The sequence below is a fragment of the Arachis hypogaea genome, chromosome 9, assembly GCF_003086295.3.
Source record: "Arachis hypogaea cultivar Tifrunner chromosome 9, arahy.Tifrunner.gnm2.J5K5, whole genome shotgun sequence".
In the NCBI taxonomy this organism is placed as follows: domain Eukaryota; kingdom Viridiplantae; phylum Streptophyta; class Magnoliopsida; order Fabales; family Fabaceae; genus Arachis; species Arachis hypogaea.
The window spans coordinates 97,820,639-97,842,380 of NC_092044.1; the positions used below are offsets into that span (position 1 = coordinate 97,820,639).

General features: G+C 35.8%; 1 non-coding gene across 1 annotated transcript; it reads left to right on the forward strand.

Moving 5' to 3' along the window:
- The first annotated feature begins 868 nt into the window (after positions 1–868).
- On the forward strand, positions 869–976 carry LOC112713765 (small nucleolar RNA R71). Its single transcript, XR_003158726.1, has one exon. It is a non-coding gene; the product is annotated as a small nucleolar RNA R71 (small nucleolar RNA).
- The last annotated feature ends 20,766 nt before the right edge of the window (positions 977–21,742 follow it).

The window sequence follows — 21,742 nt, forward strand, 5'->3', positions numbered from 1 at the left end:
ATTCCTTTAGGTCCTCAATAAGGAACTCCTTCTTGTCTTGGAGACGTCCCATGAGGACTTTCTCATTGGGATTCATGTCCTCCCCTTCCTCCTTGGATTCGGCCATATTGACAATATCAATGGCCTTGCACTCTCTTTTTGGATTCTCTTCAATATTGCTTGGGAGAGTACTAGGAGGAGTTTCAGTGACTTTCTTACTCAGCTGGCCCACTTGTGCCTCCAAATTTCTAATGGAGGACCTTGTTTCACTCATGAAACTTAAAGTGGCCTTAGACAGATCAGAGACTATGTTTGCTAAGCTAGAGGTACTCTGCTCAGAATTTTCTGTTTGTTGCTAAGAAGATGATGGAAAAGGCTTGCTATTGCTGAGCCTATTTCTTCCACCATTATTAAAGTCTTGTTGAGGCTTTTATTGATCCTTCCATGAGAAATTTGGATGATTGCTCCATGAAGAATTATAGGTGTTTCCATAAGGTTCACCCATGTAATTTACCTCTGCTATTGCAGGGTTCTCAGGATCATAAGCTTCTTCTTCAGAAGATGCCTCTTTAGTACTGTTGGATGCATTTTGCCATCCATTCAGACTTTGAGAAATCATGTTGACTTGTTGAGTCAACATTTTGTTCTGAGCCAATATGGCATTCAGAGCATCAATTTCAAGAACTCCCTTCCTCTGAGGCGTCCCATTACTCACAGAATTCCTCTCAGAAGTGTACATGAACTGGTTAATTGTAACCATGTCAATGAGTTCTTGAGCTTCTGCAGGCGTTTTCTTTAGGTGAATGGATCCACCTGTAGAATGGTCCAGTGACATCTTAGAGAACTCAGATAGACCATAATAGAATATATCTAAAATGGTCCACTCTGAAAGCATGTCAGAAGGACACCTTTTGGTCATCTGCTTGTATCTTTCCCAAGCTTCATAGAGGGATTCACCATCTTTTTGTTTGAAGGTCTAAACATCCACTCTAAGCTTGCTAAGCTTTTCAGGAGGAAAGAACTTAGCCAAGAAGGTCGTGACCAGCTTTTCCCAAGAGTCCAGGCTATATTTAGGTTGTGAGTCCAACCATGTTCTAGCTCTGTCTCTTACAGCAAAAGGGAAAAGTATGAGCCTGTAGACTTCAGGATCTACTCCATTAGTCTTAACAGTCTCACAGATCTGCAAGAACTCAGTTAAAAACTAATAGGGATCTTCTGATGGAAGTCCATGGAACTTGCAGTTCTGTTGTATTAGCGCAACTAGTTGATATTTCATCTCAAAATTGTTTGCTCCAATGGCAGGGATTGAGATACTTTTTCCATCAAACTTGGAAGTAGGTGTAGTATAGTCACCAAGCATCCTCCTTGCATTATTGTTGTTGGGTTTGGCTGCCATATCCTTTTCTTGTTCAAAAATTTCAGTAAGATTGTCTCTGGATTGTTGTATTTTAGCTTCTCTCAGTTTTCTCTTTAGAGTCCTTTCAGGTTCAGGATCAGCTTCAACAAGAATGTCTTTTTCCTTGTTCTTGCTCATATGAAAAAGAAGAGAATAGAAAAGGAAGAGGAATCCTCTATGTCAGAGTATAGAGATTCCTTTATGTTAGTAGAAGAATAAAGGAATAGAAGAAGGAAAATAGTTAAGAATCCAAACACAAGGGGGAAGATAGGTTCGAATTCTTGAGATGAAGAGAAGTGTTAGTAAATGAACGAATAAATAGAAAGAGATGAGAGAGAGGGGTTTTCGAAAATTAACTTAAAATAAAAGAAAAATATTTTTGTTTTTATTTTAAATTAAAGTTAAAATTTGAAAACTAAGAGAAGGAATAAAATCAAAATTAGAATTTGAAATAATTAGTTAATTAAAAAAATTTTGAAAAAGAGGGAGATGATTTTTGAAAATTAGAGAGAGAAAAGTAGTTAGGTGGTTTTAAAAAAGATAAGAAACAAACAAAAAGTCAATTAGTTAGTTGAAAAAGATTTGAAAATCAATTTTGAAAAGATAAGAAGTTAGAGTAGATATTTTTGAAATCAAATTTTTGAAAAAGATAAAAAGATATGATTGAAAAAAAAGATTCAATTTAAAAAGATATGAAGGAAAAGATATTTTGAAAAAGATTTGATTTTTAAAGTTAAAATTGATTACTTGACTAACAAGAAACTAAAAGATATGATTCTTGAATTTAAAGATTGAACCTTTCTTAACAAGAAAGCAACAAACTTCAAATTTTTGAATCAATCACATTAATTGTTAGTAAAGTTTTCGAAATTTTGAAATAAAAATAAGAAAAAGATTTTGGAATTAAATAAAAATAAAAAAATTTTGGAATTAATGGTTGAAAAAGATTTAATTTTTAAAATTAAAATTAATTACTTGACTAACAAGAAACTAAAAGATATGATTCTAGAATTTAAAGATTGAACCTTTCTTCACAAGAAAGTAACAAACTTCAAATTTTTGAATCAATCACATTACTTATTAGTTAAGTTTCGAAAATTTTGAAATAAAATTAAGAAAAGATTTTGAAAATAATTTTTTTTGAAATTTTCAAAAATCATAAAAGAAAAATGAAAAAGATTTAATTTTTTTGAAAAAGTTTTGAAAAAGATAAGATTTTTAAATTTGAAATTTTGACTTGACTTACAAGAAACAACTAATAAGTAAATGCACACTTAGTCACAACTCCGCACAACTAACCAGCAAGTGCACTGGGTCATCCAAGTAATACCTTACGTGAGTAAGGGTCGATCCCACGGAGATTGTTGGTATGAAGCAAGCTATGGTCATCTTGTAAATCTCAGTTAGGCGGATAGTAAATGTTCTGGAGTTTTCGAATAATAAATAAAGCAGAAAATAAAGATAGAGTTACTCATGTAATTCAATGGTGGGAATTTCAGATAAGTGTGTGGAGATGCTTGTCCCTGTTGGATCTCTGCTTTCCTACTGCCTTCCTTCAATCCTTCTTATTCCTTTCCATGGCAAGCTGTATGTAGGGCATCACCGTTGTCAATGGCTACATCCCATCCTCTCAGTAAAAAAGGTCCAAATTCTCTGTCATGGCACGGCTAATCATCTGTCGGTTCTCGATCATGTTGGAATAGAATCCCTTGATTCTTTTGCGTTTGTCATCACGCCCAACAATCGCAAGTTTGAAGCTCGTCACAGTCATTCAATCCCTGAATCCTACTCGAAATACCACAGACAAGGTTTAGACTTTCTGGATTCTCATGAATGCCGCCATCAATCTAGCTTATACCACGAAGATTCTGATTAAGGAATCCAAGAGATATGCGCCCGGTCTAAAGTAGAACGGAAGTGGTTGTCAGTCACGCATTCATAGGTGAGAATGATGATGAGTATCACGGATCATCACATTCATCATGTTGAAGTGCAACGAATATCTTAGAACAGGAATAGCTGAATTGAATAGAAAATAGTAGTAATTGCATTAAAACTTGAGGTACAGCAGAGCTCCACACCCTTAATCTATGGTGTGTAGAAACTCCACCATTTGAAAATACATAAGTGATGAAGGCTCAGGCATGGCCGAATGGCCAGCCCCCAAAACGTGATCACAGGATCAAAATACAATCCAGAAGATGTAATGGTTAAAGACTCAGAATACAATAGTAAAAAGTCCTATTTATACTAGACTAGCTACTAGGGTTTACAGAAGTAGGTAATTGATGCAGAAATCCACTTCCGGGGCCCACTTGGTGTGTGCTTGGGTTGAGCTTGAACTTTACACGAACTGAGGCTTCTTTTGGAGTTGGACGCCAAGTTGTAACGTGTTTTTGGCGTTCAACTCTGGTTCGTGACGTGTTTCTGGCGTTTGACTCCGTTGAGAACGCGCCATTTGGAGTTCTGTAGCTCCAGAAAATCCATTTCGAGTGCAGGGAGGTCAGATTCCAACAGCATCAGCAGTCCTTTGTCAACCTCCTTATCAGAGTTTTGCTCAGGTCCCTCAATTTCAGCCAGAAATTACCTGAAATCATAGAAAAACACACAAACTCATAGTAAAGTCCAGAAATGTGAATTTAGCATAAAAATTAATGAAAACATCCCTAAAAGTAGCTAGATTATACTGAAAACTATCTAAAAACAATGCCAAAAAGTGTATAAATTATCCGCTCATCAGCTACTTCATAACCAGAGCTAAGTAAAGGACCAAAATGGTAATGAAAATTATAATACACGGGTATAGAATTTGTTGCCACTGCATTTGGTTAGGTCGGTTGGTTTGAAGGAAACTTGGGTGGTTGTCCGCAGGTTCATTCGGACAATCACCCTGTATGTCTTCCTCCAAAGGGAATATTCGGTCAGCAACCAGCGATGGGTTCTGGTGAATGGTTGGTGGATGATTTTGTTAAAGTAGAAGACCATTGTCGATGAGCTGATTCTGATGAGGTAATCGTCTAGCACCGAAAAATTGTTCCCAAGCCAAATAAGCTTCCTCAAACGTGTCGTAAGACTAATGGAGGTTTCTACTGAATGCGTTAACTTGTTTATGGCAGGCTAGCCAGGTAGTATAAATATCAAGGACCCTCCCACGAAAAACAACATAGTATTTCTTGTTGGCCGTAGTGATGCGTGAGCATCTTTCCTATCTTTTCCAAGTGAATTTGCATTTGAATTGTTAAGTTTAATCAAGATTTAAATACTTTTTAGCCACTATGAATGCTACTTTGAGTTGTGTGCAATTTTGTTTATTTCAGATAGCATTCGAATGGATTTGATGGAGTTTTATAGAAGAAGAGGAAGAAAGTGGATGATGCTGTCAACCCTGACCTCCTTGAACTCTAACGGACATAACTTGAGCTATAGAAGTTCAATTGACGTGATTCTAGCAGAATTGGAAAGCTAAATTCCAGATCTTTCTAACGATATGAAATAGTGTATCCTTTTTCTCCATTTCATTTGGCCTCAATGGCACCAAACTTGGAATTCTCCTAGTTTGGAGCCACACTTACCTACCCCCAGGAATGCATGGCGTGGAATTGAAGCCAAACTTGAGAAGTTTGGAGTTCGGCGCCAGTGCTAAAGAATCAGGAAGAGTGTGTGGCATTGAAGTGAAGTCAAACTTGGAATTGACTTCATGATCACCGTAATTGCTAGATTCTATACGGGTATGATGGCGCCAAACTTGGCTCAGCCCAAGTTTGGTGCCAGCCTAAGTGAATTTGGTGGTCCTCATCCGTCCAATGAGCCAGTGGTGGACAAAATTGTGATCATCAGTGTTGTATTCTTTGTTGTTGTATGGAATAATTATAATGGCTCTTTGCTATGTGTGGACACAACTCCATTCAACTAACCAGCAAGTGTACTGGGTCGTCCAAGTAATAAACCTTACGTGAGTAAGGGTCGATCCCACAGAGATTGTTGGTATGAAGCAAGCTATGGTCATCTTGTAAATCTCAGTCAAGCAGATAATAATTGATTATGGATTTTCGAATATTAATAAATAATAAACAGAAAATGAAGATAATTAAAATAGGATAGAAATACTTATGTAAATCAATGGTGGGAATTTCAGATAAGCGTATGGAGATACTGTGCCCTTTCTTTTTCTACTTTCCTACTTCTTCCTTCAATCCTTCTTACTCCTTTCCATGGGAAGCTGTATGTAGGGCATCACCGTTGTCAATGGCTACATCCCATCCTCTCAGTGAAAAAGGTCCAAATGCTCTGTCACAGCATGGCTAATCATCTGTCGGTTCTCAATCAGGTTGGAATAGAATCCCTTGATTCTTTTGCGTCTGTCACTAACGCCCAGCCTTCAGGAGTTTGAAGCTCGTCACAGTCATTCAATCTCGGAATCCTACTCGGAATACCACAGACAAGGTTAGACTTTCCGGATTCCCATGAATGCCGCCATCAATTCTAGCTTATACCACGAAGATTCTGTTTAAGGAATCCAAGAGATATGCGCCCGGCCTAAGGTAGAATGGAAGTGGTTGTCAGTCACGTGCGTTCATAGGTGAGAATGATGATGAGTGTCATGGATCATCACATTCATCAAGTTGAAGTGCAACGAATATCTTAGAATAGGAATAAAGAGAATTGAATAGAAACAGTAGTAATTGTATTAAAACTTAAGGTACAGCAGAGCTCCACACCCTTCATCTATGGTGTGTAGAAACTCCACTGTTGAAAATACATAAGTAAAAGGTTCAGGCATGGCCGAATGGCCAGCCCCCAAAACGTGATCAATAGCCTCCTAAGATGAAGAATAAAATAAAACTGAGACCAAAGATGTCTAATACAATAGTAAATTATCCTATTTATACTAGACTAGCTACTAGGGTTTACATGAGTAAGTAATTGATGCATAAATCCACTTCCGGGGCCCACTTTATGTGTGTTTGGGCTGAGCTTGATCTATCCACGAGCTGAGGCATCTTTTGGAGTTGAACGCCAAGTTGTAACGTGTTTTGGGCGTTCAACTCCGGGTCGTGACATGTTTCTGGCGTTTTACTCCAGACAGCAACATGGAACTGGCGTTGAGCGCCAGTTTAAGTCATCAATTTCCGAATAAAGTATGAACTATTATATATTTCTGGAAAGCTCTGGATGTCTACTTTCCAACGCCGTTGAGAGCGCGCCATTTGGAGTTCTGTAGCTCCAGAAAATCCATTTAGAGTGCAGGGAGGTCAGATTCCAACAGCATCAGCAGTCCTTTGTCAGCCTCCTATCAGAGTTTTGCTCAAGTCCCTCAATTTCAGCTAGAAATTACCTGAAATCACAGAAAAACACACAAACTCATAGTAAAGTCCAGAAATGTGAATTTAACATAAAAACTAATGAAAACATCCCTAAAAGTAGCTTGAACTTACTAAAAACTACCTAAAAACAATGCCAAAAAGCGTATAAATTATTCGCTCATCAGCCAACGTGATTTTATTAATTTTTTATTAAACATTATTTTATTTTAAAATAGGAAAAGATATTATTTAGTTTTAGAAAATATATTTTACATTTATTAGGATTAAATATAAAATAGAAAAGAATCATCCCTTCGGGCTCAATCTCTTCTCTTACCTCATTCCGCACTTTACAGTTTTTCAAAATCCTAGTTTTTTTCTCTGAACCATGAGCAGCTAAACCTCCACTATTAAGGTTAGGAGCTCTGTCTATTGTATGGATTGATACTATTATTTTTCTATTTTAATTCATGTACTGATTTCTATTTCAAGAATTGTTTTCGTTCTTTATCTTATGAATTTGGGTGGAATGGAAGTATGACCCTTGTTCTAATTGAGTTCTTGTATAACTTGGAAAAGCTTTTTACTTGAACAACAGCTTGAAAATAATTTCTCCTAAATTTCTAATTATCTGGACTTAACCGGATACGTGAGATATAATCCTCTTATATTTGGGTAATTAGAGTTTTTGTGGCAGAAAAACTAGAATTAAACTTCACCCTCTAATTGGAATCAAGTGACCAAGGAATTGGTGGTTGATGAAGGTTAGAGGAGACTAAAAAGGTCTAAGGAATTAGGGTTTAGTCACATATAGTTTACCATGAATTGAATCTTGCATGATTAAAATAGTTAGTAAGAAAAGTCAATCCGGAAGATAGATATCTCTGAAACCTTAACTGTTTCTCCATATATACTTCACAACTTGTTTACTGCCTATTTTTCTGATTCTCTGAATTACTATTTGATGCAAATGAACTCTCAACACTCTTTTCTGTTTATCTAACTAAGTAAATCACTTAACCATTGTTGCTTAATCCATCAATCCTCGTGGGATCGATCCTCACTCAATTAAGGTATTACATGGTACGACCCGGTGCACTTGCCGGTTAGTTTGTGGGTTATAAAATTTGCACCAAGTTTTTGGCGCTGTTACCGGGAATTGACTGTGATTGACAACTACCAGTTGTTTGATTGCTTAAATTAGGTGTTTTTGCTTTAGTTTTGCTTGATTTATTTCTTTAAATTTTTTAATTTAACCTAATTTATTTCTTCTTAATATTTGAAAGTAAATTTGGTGTTGCCTCAGTTATTTGATTACTTAGATTAGATAATTTTTCTTTTTCAATTAATTTTCTTCTATTAATAAATTCTATTTTTATTTTTTTTTATTATTTTATTTTTTTTATTACTTGTCATTTAGTTCTGTTTTCTCCCCTTCCCGTGCGCCCCCCCCCCCCTTTTTCTCTTTTTACCTTATCATTTAGTTCAATTTTAATTTGTAAAAAAAGACTAACGTTCCTTTTTTAATTTATTTTTCTTTTACTTTTGTTTTTCTTTATGTTTTATTTTATTTTTGTTTTTATTTTTTATTTTTATTTCTCCTTATTTTATTTCTTTTGAAAAAAATATATATATAATTTAAAAAAATTCTATTTTTTCTTCTTTACTTGCCTGTTTACCACATGATGCGTTTAATTCTGTTTAGTGTTTTGTGCTAAGAAAAAAAATAATGGAGAGAGATCACATGGGTTACAACTCACACCCAAGGAGTAATTCATATTATTGTGGATGGAGGAACTACCCGAATTTTGGTTGGCAAAGTCAAAACCAAAGAAACTTCAGTGCTCTATATTCTAACTATCAAGAACCACCACCTCTCTATCCATGTTAAGAACCATCATCTTTCTACTCATATCAAAAGCCACCATCTCCCTATTCATACCAAGAACCATCCTATTTTTACTCTTATCAAGAACCATCATCTCCTTCTTATTCATATCAAGAGCCACCATCTTCTTATTCATACCAAGAACCATCCTCTTTTTACTCTTATCAAGAACCATCATCTTCTTATTCATATCATGAGCCACCATCTCCTTATTCATATCAAGAACCATCAACTCTTGAGCTTCTCATGAAAGAATGCATACATGATATGAGGATGAGTGTGAAAAATATAGAGAAATATGTGGAGTTGATTATCAAGCTCCAGGAAGAGGAACAAGCAAATTTCTTCCCAAGAGATACAATACAAGATCCTATGAAAGAAAGTGAGGAAATCAATCAAAGGAAAGGTGTGTTGTGTTTCGGCAAGATGAGAGGTTGTGAGTGGAGGTTTTTATGCCAAAGACGATGGGTCTTGTGATTCGAATAAGAAATTTGTTTTGTGTTAATTTTCCAACAATTCGGAAGTATTTGAATGTAAGGTTGACAGTGATAGTAGGTTACGTGAAAGTTGGTTATGTGGAACCAACTTGTACGGGTGGGTTGTATTTATTAAGTTGGAATGAAGCTTTGAGGATTTTTTTATATTATATTTTATGTGACATGATGGTTTAGAATTTGGGTTCTAGGGTTAGGGTTTGTGTCACATGAGGATTTAGGGGTTAGAATTTATGGAGGAGTATTAGATAGTGTGGGTGTAGGGCTAGAATTTATTAGGATTTAGAGGTGAGGAATTATGATTTAGATTTTGGAGTTTAGGATTTAGGGTTTAGAATTTATATAATGTTATGGGTTAATGTTTAGGGTTTAGGGTTTAGTGTTTAGGAGTTGTATGAAATTAGGGTGTAACATTTTATGATTATAGATTAGGGTTTAGGGTAGTGGGTTAGTGTTCAGGATTTATGGTACGGGTGAAATTAGGGTTTAAGATTAAGGTTAAAGGATGTGGTTGATATGAGGGTTTGTGGTTTAGGGGTTATGTAAAGTAAAGTGATGTTTTAGGGATGAGGATTTAGGGTCGTTGATAATAGTTTGGTATTAGGGTTTAAGCCTTAGGGTTTGTGGTTTAGGAGTTGGAGAAAATTAGAGTTTAGGAGTTTTATGAAATTAGAGTTAGCGTGTTGGGGTTAATGGTTTAGGGTTCAAGGTGGTGGGTTAGTATTTAGGGTTTATGGTATGTGTGAAAGTATGGTTTAGGGTTAAGAGTAAATATGGTTGAAATGAGGTTTTGTGGTTTAGAGGGTCATTTAAGGTAATGTGATGTTTTAGGGTTTAGGGTTTAGGGTCGTTGATAACGGTTTGGTGTTAGTATTTAGGGTTAGGGTTTAAATTTTATGGTTTAGGGTTTAGGAGTTGTATGAAATCAGGGTATAGCGTATATGGGTAATAGTTTAGGGTTTATGGTTTAGATTTTAGAGTTGATGGTATGTGAAAAATTAGGGTATAAGGTTAAGGGTAAAGGATGTAGTTGAGATGAGGGTTTGTGGTTTAGGAGTCATGTAAGGATGTGATATTTTAGAGTTGAGGGTTTAGGGTCGATGATAAAGATTTAGTATTTGTGTTTAAGGTTAGGGATTAGGGTTTAGGGTTCAGCACAGTAGTAAATGCAGAAAATTTTAGTAGTGAGGGGCTAAAAATAACAATATATTCACATATCTAAAAATTAAAATAGATTAATCAATTTTCTAATATGTTACATAATATATTATTTTAATACTAGCATTTTGTTAAACATTTTATACCCATAAAAAGTCATTTTTTAGATAATAAAAAAATATATCTTAATATTAAAAAAATCTATAAAGGGCCTAATTTAAATGGAGTAACTTTGATTTTTAAATCTAATTGTAAACATATAAAATTTAAAAATCAAACAAATCACAATTTCTTTATATAAAGTCATAGAGAATGTCTTTTTTTTTTATTAAATTATAATTCAAATATTTATTATTTAATTACTGAATTGACACTCTATAATATTTATGTTTTGGTTTAGAGTTTAGGTTTAAGTTAATTCGATTTTGTTTATAAAACCAGGTGATAAAAAATAATGATCAGTATATAAATAATATGTCATGGTGACGGATTTAAATTTATTTACTTCTAATCACATGTAAGAATAAAATGAGTGAAATACATTCAGGACCTATAAAATTTATTACATAAAGAAAGTAATATAATGATGTGTTATAAGATTTATAACGTAAAGTACTTCTTAATCCTGGGTACTTGTAAAAAGCACATTTATGAATAGGAGACAGAAGTAAACAGTATAGTTTAATTATAAAATTAAGAAAAGTAAGATTTAATTTGTTAATTTAAAAAATAATTAGTTTCGAAATTTACATAATTAGTCATCGTTTATTTTTTTTTATTGAGCTAATTGAATTTATTTTTAACCTTAATCCATATCAAATTGAAGAAAATACATACCGTGACGCGTAAAATTTAATAAAACATAAGTTTGTTACATAAATCTAAGTAGAAAATATTGTAATGTTTGTGGAAGATAGGAAAAATGGATTAATTAAATTAATGTATTTATTATGGAATTTAAAGTCCGGGTGAAGCGATGTGACTGTCTAATGAACTTGGTTGAAGGAATGTGACTATCCAGTGTGTATTGGATTCGAGAAGGTGAGGAGGCATGTCGTTTAGATATAAGTTTGTTGGGTGAAATAAATAGTCTGAACTCTGAAAAAAAAAAAGAATCAAAGTGAATACATCTTGCACGGAGGAAATCTGAGTTACATAGTTGTAACGGTGTCGACTCCCAGCGTTGGTGACGGTAGCAGTGATTTTGGAAGAAGTGAGCCAGATGTCTTTTTTGGTGAATTAGGTACGTCATCGTAAATTATGTTTTTTTTGCCTTCATGCTTGTGGTGTGGTGTGGATAATCATTTCCTTTTTTCGCTTGTGAACGTTTAGATGTTGTCCACATGGTGGATCATAATGAGTTTGTCATGATGGAGGACTTGGAGCATATGCTATTTAGGGCCTGTGTTCTGCTTCAAGTAGGACCTCCAGTGTTTTTGCCTCGTGATTGCATATATGTCCAAGGAGAGCGCTACTACGGTTATCTGGTGCATGTGAAAAGCACTCCTGACAGAGTTAATTTTTTTGTATCCAGGAGGTACTCAACCGATGAACGCTTTTATATCTCTGGAGGCGCTTTTGGCAGAGACAGGAAAGAATATATTTGACTTCAATTATCAAGTGGTGTTTCATTACAAGGAATAGGTCTTGGAGTTGCAGCAAGTCTCGAGGTTGTGTATGCTGCTGAACTGGAGAAGGAGAATGCTGCGCTGAAGGAGCGGCTATCCTCTTACGAAGCCATGCACGGCCATTGCTGAAGTTAAATTTCTTGTGGTTTGTTTTAATTTTTTCTTGTGGGTTATTGATGCGTGAGCATCTTTCCTATCTTTTTCTAGTGAATTTGCATTTAAATTGTTGAGTTTAATCAAGAATTAATTATCTTTTAGCCACTATGGATGCTATTTTGAGTCTTTTGCAATTCTATTTATTTTAGGTAGCATTCGGCTGGATTTGGAGCACAAGAATTAGAGGAGATGACCAGCGATGAGTGACGCGTGCGCCTACCTGACGCGTGCGCGTACTTGATGTGTACGCATGATACGCGAAGAAGACCATTGACGCGTACGCGTGACATGCGCCACGTTCAAAAAACGCAGAAAACGCTGGGGCAATTTATGGGCCCTATTTTGGCATTCAAGTAAGGCGCAGCTCTTTGCCAAGTTAGGCGCGAATCCAGTGAAGCCAAGTGGTCCCCACGTTACAAGGCACAGATTATTTAATTAATTCTGATTTAAATTTAAATTTTAAAATAGGAAAAAGATATTATTTTAATTAGATTTTAAATTAATTAGGATTAGATATAAAAGATAATATTATTCTATTCCAACTCACATTTCGCACTTGACAGTTTATCTGAATCCTAGTTTTTCTCTCTGAGTCATGAGCAACTAAACATCCACTGTTAAGGTTAAGAGCTCTGTCTATTGTATGGATTGATACTATTATTTTTCTATTTTAATTCATGTTTTGATTTATATTTCAAGAATTGTTTTCGTTCTTTATCTTATGAATTTGGGTGGAACGGAAGTATGACTCTCTTTCTAATTGAGTTCTTGTATAACTTAGAGAAGTTCTTTACCTGAACAACAGCTTGAAAACAATTTCTCCTAAATTTTAATTATCTGAATTTAACGGGATACGTGACATATGATCCTCTTATATCTGGATAATTAGGATTTTTGTGGCATAATAACTTGAATTAAACTTCACCCCTTAATTGGAATTAATTGACCAATGAATTGGCGATTGATGAAAGTTAGAGGAGACTAGAAAGGTGTAAGGAATTAGGGTCTAGTCACACATAGTTGCCTTGAATTAAATCTTGCATGATTAAAATAAATTAATAAGAAAAGTCAATCCGAAAAATAGATAACTCTGAAGGCTTAACTGCCTTCTTCATATTGTTTTTCCCAACTTATTTACTTGCCTGTCTTTCTAATATTCTGAATTTATTGTCAATGCTTTTGAATCTTCAAAACCATTTTCTGTTTGTCTGACTAAGCTAATCACTCAATTATTGTTACTTGATTCATCAATGCTCGTGGGATCGACCCTCACTCACCTGAGGTATTATTTGGTACGACTCGGTGCACTTGTCGGTTAGTTTGTGGTTGTAAATTCCGCACCAGTTATCCCTCTGTAGTGACCGTTTTGAACTCGGTACTATTTTGGCAATATGTAATGGTTAATTTAGTGGAGTGGTGACTATCTGACTAAGAATCTAAATAAATTATGTACATGTGCAGTGATTGACTTTTCCATAATAATTGTGCATGGAAGCATGGGAATTCTACAAACCGAGGCAAAATTGCCGTCTCCCTTGCAGGTGGCCCTTTTAACGTAATCGGTAGCTTGGTTAGGATGTGGAAAGCTCAATGACATCAACGTTAGGCTCCATGAAAGTAGCTACTAAGTAGGATGTATTGAGCGGCAAAACAGGGCATCACAAGGTGGGCTAAAATAAGTGGTTGGTAGTAAATGAAATAAGGTTCTGTAGGACTATAACATGCCCTCCAGAGTCATTTAGTTTGTCACTTATGATATTAGTCAGCGTATTTGGATGGGTTGCGTGATAATGAAACCGTATAATTAGTTTATTATAAGCTTGTTTAAGATATATCTAATTTAAAGTATAACGAATTGTGCCTTAATGCATTTAATGCTATGTTGTTGTCATAGTTGACTATACCTTATTTGTCTTATGTTTAGATAGTCTTTTTCACAGTATGTGTAGTGATAACTAGAGAAAAATTAAGGATAAGACAAATTGTAATCTGCATCAATTCTTCTTTCATAGCTGATGAGGTTTCTAACGCAGCAGCATTAGTATATTTTTATTTTTAGGGTAATTGAAAGATAGGCATCTATCAATATGATATTGAACTAAGGAGAAAAGTTTTATTGCATAAAATACAGGGGCGGAGATCAGATGTAACAAATACAATACTAAGAAATTAATATATATATATATATATATATATATATATATATATATATATATATATATATATATATATATGGTTTAATGCATATCGATATATTATTTTCTATGCAATGTCAAAATAATCAATATGAATTATATAATATTATGCAGTCCACTATATAAATTAAATAACCCACCATATTCCTATAGTTAAGAAAAGAATACTACTCATGTATGTAATAGACACTAATGGTAGGCGTATATCATTGTTTTTTAAATGTGGACAAAAAGTAAAGGTTATTAGAATATGCATTTTACCATAGAATATATACAACAGTATTCTCAAATCTAATAGCAGCATTATTCATACTAGTTTAATATGTTGTCAATGGTATAATTGTATATAACAATATATAATACCATGCTTACATATAGTTTAATATCACATTGATCATGTTTTTGGTGTCAACATGCATTAGATGCAATCCTTGCTTCGAAGCAAGGTCGCTTTTGTCATGATATGCATATGGCAATTTGAATATTTAATAAAAGGTTGATTTACCTTTCCTGCTTTGAGCCCATCCATATCCATTGCATTGACAATGACCAGTAAGAAACTTAGGGAGTCTTTCATCTTAGTAGTAACTCTTTCATAGAAACTTAATCTGATACTGATACTAACTGTATACGGGAATGGAACTCAGTTGGAAAGCCGAATGGCTCCGCACAATAAAATTTTGGTTTCATTTAGTTTAAAAGGCTTATTGCACAACAAGAGGAGGTCATTCATACTCCACCCATTAACTAAGTGTATCACTGAGAGGTAACGTTGCACACCATGCCCATTGTCGAATCACCACCTGCCAATAACCACTTTGAGATGAACGACGAGTTGCTAGATATCCTAGGAGGTGAGACGTTGACTCAGCCACCACAAAGTGTAAGTATAATGGAACAGCACCACCTCCTCTTTCTCGTACTAAGCATGATTACATGTAAATCGTGTATAAAGTGAAACGATTTATTTTTTTCAGGACATTGGTCACATAGCGTCCACCCTAAAGGATCTTGCCTCTGGCATGCAAGGCATGTCCTCGTAGGTTGATGCATGTGAGGGTCGTCAACAATAGCGTGACCAAACCGTTGGCCTACTATGTTCTGTTGTTGACATGATTCAACAAATCATGATAAAGTTGTCGTTTGAGAAGAACGGGTCTGACTCCCTATGTTTTGCTATTTGCAAAAGGCAATGATCCGACAAGAAAATTTCTGAGGTAATAGGTAACTTTGTCGAAACCGCACTCCCGTTCATAAAAACATTCACTTCCATCTACAGCAACCCTGATGACTTCGACACTATAATTCCCATTACCAATGTGGATGACCATGACACAACCATTCTCCATGCCAACATTCCCCCGACAGGTGCGACAAACTGGTAGATCTAGACAACCATTAGCGAAAATTGGGGTTTGAATGTATTCATCCATATTTATCTATTGTATTGCTACCCTATATTTGTTATTTCATTATATATTCTTTTTTCTTTAAGATGTTGGGCATTATTTGTCATATTTTATCCCGCAATAAAGTGCATAACTTCACCAAAATAATATTCATATTATCTAAATATGAGAAATATTTTGATTACTATATTTTTTATTTATAACCTATAAGTATCTATGTATGTTATTGTATATAGTGTTCCTCATATTAGGAATTAGTTATTCTTTATATATTAATTAGTTTAAAATTTTGGTGATAATATTTAATATTTCTTAATTTTGACATTAATATTAAATAAGTTTGCTGATTTACATGTCCTTTTCGTAAAAGGTATTAATCTTTTTTGTTCACTGACATTTGTGGCCTACTTTTGTCACCTGGCCCAAACCCTAATCCATCACTGTTGCAGGTATTAGTGGAGGGGTCGTCATCTTAGACAAGACAATCATCGGATGCACGACGTGTGGCAGATCCAAAACTTATCTTAGGGAATGGGCTCCATTTTCCCTCACAACAGGGAGCTAGCTTGTTCTATCCAGGCAGATACTTATCCGGCATGTTCGGCTTGTTAAAGCCACCACCTTCCCCCTTGATTGATCCACCGACCAAAATACAGCAAAAGACTATTGGGATCTCACATCCATTGTTCTCAAGAAAGGACTCCGTTGTTAACGGCGTCAAGGCCATTATGCCAATGTACCCAACAGGAAAAGGAACTAGCCCCAAATCGCCAATTCGGCATGGTTGTTCCAGGACAAAAGGCCCCATCCGCTAACTCGTTGAACTTTTTAAGAGCCAGCTTAACGCGGGAAGAAAGAATGTGTCGCGAATAAGTACGCAAACCACTATGAAAGCAAAGGACATATCCCTAAGCGAGTTCGAGATTAGGGTCATCACATACGCATTCAACCTCCAGGCAGACCCAATGTAAGCATTGTAAAATTGTATTGTCTTGTGTATTAAATTGGTTGTGTATTCTATCTTACTGCACAATTAGGTTTGGGAGGAGCTTGTCAAGTTGGGAGACATAATCATTAAGAGAAAATAACTCCCCACATCTGACCAGGAGAATTGCCAGAGGATATCATTTTCTATGCTCTTGCCATGAAACTCACTTTGGGTAGTCAGACACCAGATGGGCCAACTATTTGGTGCTTGCCCCTGTCATTCGCAATATGTCTCACGTAACTAACATTGTCACCTCTTACAAGTTCAATTTTTATGCACTTTGTACTTAATTTCTTCACACTTTGTACTTTTATAGAATGACGTTCTGGACACAAATCTGTTGGCAGAAATGGTAAAGACTTACAAAGATACCTGAATAAAGCCTTTGCATAATCTGACTTATGTAAGTTACTATCTAGCAGTTCCTTCCATGCATAACATTATGGACATAATCGGGTCCCTAAAATCCTTTCATACATTGTGATTGATCTCATTTATAGGCTTAGATTCCTGTGAAAGCCATGTCGAATCACTGATATCTCATGGTGGTAGCATTTGATGAGATGAAACTATATCACTTAGATGCATGCATGGGCGATGAGGAAAGCACCACCTGAAAAATTATTATACGAAACTTGGTAATTTTTTCCTACAACCACATTAATTCCAATAGTTGTTGTCTATAAATATTTTGATGTCTCCTTGATTTATCACCACAGAGAGATGAATTATTGAGGATTATAGCAACCCCTGCATATCCGACCTATTTTCGAAAGAGAGCCAAGGGAGTTATGTGCTTCGGAATAGCAGAGGCCGATGGCCTTCCAACATGCCAACCATGGTGAGTTTTCAAGCATAGTTGTTACAGTTCACATTAACAAAAAATCGTTTATGCCTTATACAAATCCTTGTTGTGCAGATACATTTCTATTGCATGTGTCTTGAATTGGATGGCCATGGGGGATTCCAGAGGAAACTCGTTCAAAAGGTTAAATATTTTTATTTGGTGCTTTTAATTATGTGCATTCCATTGCTGATGTCTCGGATTAATAAACGAAATCATGGTGGTGTAACTGGATGACAAATCTATGAGGATGAAGACTATTCTTGGCCTACTATTGTCACCTTTCAACGAGAATGCAGGGTGGATTGTGAAGTGCAAGTCCAATACCCAGAATTGAGGCTTGCTTCCGCCTCCTTCATTTTTTCTAGACTATTTGAATTATTGTGTTAAATTTGTATGCATGGGACTATGGATGGGGACAGCATGTCTTCATGTTAACTTGTTGTTTCGTTTTTATTTATGTTATTTGCATGAACCGTATTAGTTGTACAAAAGGATCGATGACATTGTGAATATTTTGTTCTCGAATTTTCTTCATTTAGAATCATTTGACTTGAGAGTCATTTTGGGCACTTTAAATATAATATTTTAGGCCAAATTAGGGTAAAAACGCAAAACACTAGTTCTTGGAGTATTAATCTCACTAATTTTCTATATTATATTGAGACTGCATTATTTCTGGGTCATGGGTTGTTAAACCCAATCACCACAACTTAATTAGAAGCTATTTACGTCCACAGTATATGGCAGTCCAGTTGTTTCATTTAGAGAATGGTTTACTCGTTTTAATAAAGAAATTGGTAAAAATATAAAAAATTAATGTATCAAGAACGAAATATTTTGGTGTGTAAAAGAAGACTAGAGGAGTGATGGCACATAAACTTATAAAGAGGATTTAGAAGTCTGACTACATTTATTAGATAGGATTCACCGATCAAATCCGAGCGATTCACACGCTACCCCTTCTGTTATTATTCATCTAACTCTCCCAATTTTCGTCTATCCTTTCATTGTTTACATTCGTACCTATGGAAGAAAGAACTCATGGCCGCAAGTAGGGAAAGACCTCCTCATGCAGTAGGGCACAATGAAAGGAACAACCACGTCGTCTAGGCTATCAAAGCAGCTGGAAATCTGTCGCGACCATTGGTATGCTGCTTCATCCTCATTTGGTTTATCCCATCCTTCCTTGACTATACTTGATGTCTCCTTTCCTCATAATTTTCCTTATTCGCCAATGGTTCACATGGCCACCTATAGTACTATCTGTTATGCTCTTAGTTAATATACCTATTTATGCAACATCTACCATTCCCAAATAATCTCCTCCCAAAAGCTAGCAAACATGTCTACCTAATAGTCTCCGACGGGGTACAGAGAACGTAGAAGATTGGATGTATCTCGAATGTCTTAGGTGAGGTTTTATTGTGACTACAAGCTTTGTTCGAGTAACATTCTACTGTTCAAGCACAAGGGCCTCAAGACTTTGATGTGCGCATCTTTGAATCACTCGAAGTGGGGAGGACTTACGTTTCGTCTGGAGGTGAATCTAGCAACAGAGCAACCTCCCAAGTTCCAAATACCTTCTAAATACTCCTTTACCGCCTCAGCTTCGAACGGGTTGTATCAATATTTTTAGGAGCGGCTGCGTCTGAGGTGGCACAGACACTTCGCTCCCCTCACCCGTTCTTTGTACTGCACATCACAAGAAGGCTATTAGGTGTCGACTTCCTAGTAAGTGCTAGTAATATTCATATCTCCTTCCCTTTCGACTATATGCACCTGTTACATTGACAGTATTGGTCCACATTATCTATGTTGTTCTTGTGTTGTTGGTTATGTTGTAATTATTGGGTTATGTCGAGTAGGAGTTATGCATGTCCGTGTTTTATGTTGGTGATTAACGCGCCATGTTTGATCTCTGTAATGCCTTTATTTTGTTGTCGAATTGCATTGTTTAGTAGACAATCACCGGATTGAGTGCTAATTGTTGATAATGACATTATTAACAGCCGATTTATTATAATTGAATTCATGTCCCTTGCAGTAATGGTCCACATTATCTAACTACTTCTTGTTGTCATATTTTGCCAGCCAAATGTACTATACTTTGACCACGAAGTTGGTGACAATGTCATGGTCATTCTGCATGCAGGGGATATCTCTGTTTGGGCAGCCTATAGCCGATACGGGGGCAAGCGAAGACGTAATTGTGGCACCATCACAAGAGGCTGAGGGAATTCATGAAGTTGTGTAACATCAATGATGATCAACTGGCTTTCTTTGAGATATCGAGGACCCACTCGGATGTGGTGCTCTCGGTTCAGTTTGTTGATTATGAGTAACTAACCTTAAAATGATACATATGGTGATGATGTTTTTTGGATTTCATGTTGTTGTTTGGCAATCTTCTTTTTTGTCACATTGAAACAATATTTTATCACTTGCACATAGTAGTTAGTTAGTTGTAAATGGCACACTGATTAACGTTGTTTGATATTTTTGAAGTACCTTCTTTATTACCTCATATTGTGTCTTGCTAATTTTGAGTTTCCAAATTCAATATTTTATACTAGAGTCTCATACAACAGCATGCATGATTATGATGAATTTCCAAATTCAATATAAGGCATAAATTAGGAAAGTCATAATGCTGCATGATGATGATGAAGTTCCATATTTAACACTATATAACAGAGTATCCTACACATAAATCTTTTATTCCAAATATAGAGCATAATGCATGATTCTGATGTTTTTGAAATACTTTCTTAATTACCTCATATTCGTCTTGATGATTTTGAGTTTCCAAATTCAATATTGCATACTTGAGTCTCATATAGCAGCATGCATGGTCATGCTGAATTTTCAAATTCAATATAAGGCATAAATTATAAAAGTCATAATACTGCATGATGATGATTAATTTCTAAAGTTAACACTCCATAACAGAGTCTCTTACACATATATTTTTTATTTCAAATATAGAGCATAATGCATGATCTTATGAAAAACTAAATTTCCCAAACACCTACTACATAAGGTTTGATAAATACAATGACAACTCTTTAAACGACCTACCACATTATCTTTCCTACTCAAATAAAATGTAAGAGGATTCAGTGGAAGTATGGATATGATATTTCTCCCTATGAGTCATATTCCTCGGCCAATCCAAACACTGTTGCATCATTCCAGGCCATCTAGGATAATACACTCCATTAGCCATACACTAGCAATCGTAAAATGCACTAAACATTAAATGAAAATGATGAGTAAACAAATTTGTTGACATTGTTACCTCCTTCGATGAGCCACCGATCGTTCTAGTCTCGTCCTCACCCTCAGTACCAAAATATGATGCACCTTCGTGTGTATTCCTTTGGCTATTGGGGTTTAACTGGCAAGATAATTGATTATGGCCTATCTGGCGACAAAGACCGCACCTCTTGACGTCCTTCACCAATGTGTGGTTAGTGTCCTTTCGTTGTCGCTTTAGATGCTGAGTCATTTGTGGATCCCTCACGCAACCCTCTAGTGTTGATGCTTGCCCAACTTCATTTCAACCTTCTACATTACCACAATCATTTTTCTCTTTCAGCCTCGATATCTCATAACAAACTTTATCTATCATGTCAAGAATTCAGCTTCATCACCACATGTCAGGACACATTTTCCTGCAAAGATCATTCAACATCTAATTGTGGCACGTGATCGTTGAATCCCAACAAAATGGGCTTTTTTTCGCAAATGCCCTTACTTTGGAGTGAGCATTCTTCGACCAACGATCAAGAACACGACTGTCTGGTATATCAGTCAACTCCACATGTTTGAGCACTGCTACAATGTGATCACACGGTATACCAAGAGACTCCATCCACAAGCACGAGCACTTGAAAATGTTACTATCACAATAGTGACACACTTGCCACTCTCTACGAGCATTAACTGACCTTGATAAAGTGTATATATCATAAGCTTGGCTCAAAGTATGTGTCCTTACCTTCAATGTACAAGCCCGGAAAAGCATCGGCCTGAATAAGAAAAAAATCTCCCTTGTGAGCTTGTTGGCAGCTGACTTCTCCAAATCATGCAAGGCACTCTATAGCACTACATCCCCAACCACGGATAACAGATCAGAGTGTGCTTCCCAAGACCTCATTTGGAATATGCAATGCATAAACTGTTCAACAAAGTCCCTCAACTTATGCTGAGAGTGGAAAAATTTACCAAGCATTGAGTGCAATACTTCGCATCTAGACGTTGTACAGAAACCCTCAAAGAAGTGGCCATGTGTATGTGCA